Source organism: Corvus brachyrhynchos, unplaced genomic scaffold (genome assembly GCF_000691975.1).
Source record: "Corvus brachyrhynchos isolate BGI_N302 unplaced genomic scaffold, ASM69197v1 scaffold334, whole genome shotgun sequence".
NCBI lineage: Eukaryota > Metazoa > Chordata > Aves > Passeriformes > Corvidae > Corvus > Corvus brachyrhynchos.
In genome coordinates this window covers 58,582-59,615 of record NW_008238316.1, presented here as the reverse complement: position 1 = coordinate 59,615, position 1,034 = coordinate 58,582, and the positions used below count along the sequence as shown (strand labels likewise).

Here is a 1,034-nt window from a genome sequence, read left to right as displayed (position 1 = left end):
TTCGTAAGGCTGTTCAGGGCTGCCTGCAGCCAGGTGTCTTTCTGGCCTATCTGCAGCCTGAGGGCCCTTCAGGGGTGCTTCTGCAGCAGCCCTGGGGTGCCCAAACTTTCCTGGGCTATCATATGCCCCTGTTCCACAAGGAATCCCTCTACATATCCCCCGTTTTCTTTTTGGGCAACCCAGGTCTGGTTGATGATCTTTCTCAGCGCTGCTTTAAGGCAAGAAAAAAATACACCCAAATACTATTAAGCCTAATATAACTACAAGTAGCAATCGGCAGCCTTCTACTACCAAGGTATGCAGCCATCCGGTGATACCCAGACCCTTAAGCCAATCTCCAATAGGGTCGTCTGTCTCCTGAAGGTTGTGTAGGCCCCTCTGGAAGTCAGAGAGGTGCTTGTGAATTGAGACAGAGTGGTCAGAAAGATTCATATAGCACATACCCTAGAACTCTTCACAGCCGTGGCCATGAGCTAATAGTAGAAAATCAATGGCTGCCCTATTTTGTAATAATGCATGCCTCACACTAGTGACATCTGTGCTTAGCTCGTCAAGCATCTGTGAAGTTACGTTTAGCTCATCCCTCGCCCAGCAAGCAAGTTTAATTAAATTGCGTGAGCCCTGGCTGCTGAAGCACCAGGTAAAAACATACATGCTAGCCAAATTAACTGCCTTCACTTGATCTAAATGGGCGGACAGCCGATCGAAGATGTCCACCAATGCCCTTGTCTCAAGACAGTCAAAAAACAATTCCCCACTCTACCTCTGGGTCTGGTGCTATACCCAAGAATTTACGCAACTCCCCTTCTTGGTTTTGCCTTTGGGAGAGGGTTCCCTGACACCCCCCACAAGTCCCTAGCAACCACCCAGGGCAGCTGTTATATTCGTCACAGGGTCTCGCTATTTCTCCTGCTATGGAGAGTGGTGGATCTGGCAAGTTCTCAGCCCCCTCACTCAGCCGCGTCTGCAGCCTCTCCCAAGGCTTCTCGGGACAGGGGGCCCCGAGTTCCCGCTGGTGGTGTAATGGCGGTACC

The 1,034-nt window shown here is 50.8% G+C and overlaps 1 protein-coding gene across 7 annotated transcripts in view; it reads left to right on the top strand.

Moving 5' to 3' along the window:
- Nucleotides 1–1,034, top strand: part of UBE2D1 (ubiquitin conjugating enzyme E2 D1) — a 25,140-nt gene that overhangs the window by 12,921 nt on the left and 11,185 nt on the right. The window lies entirely within an intron of this gene.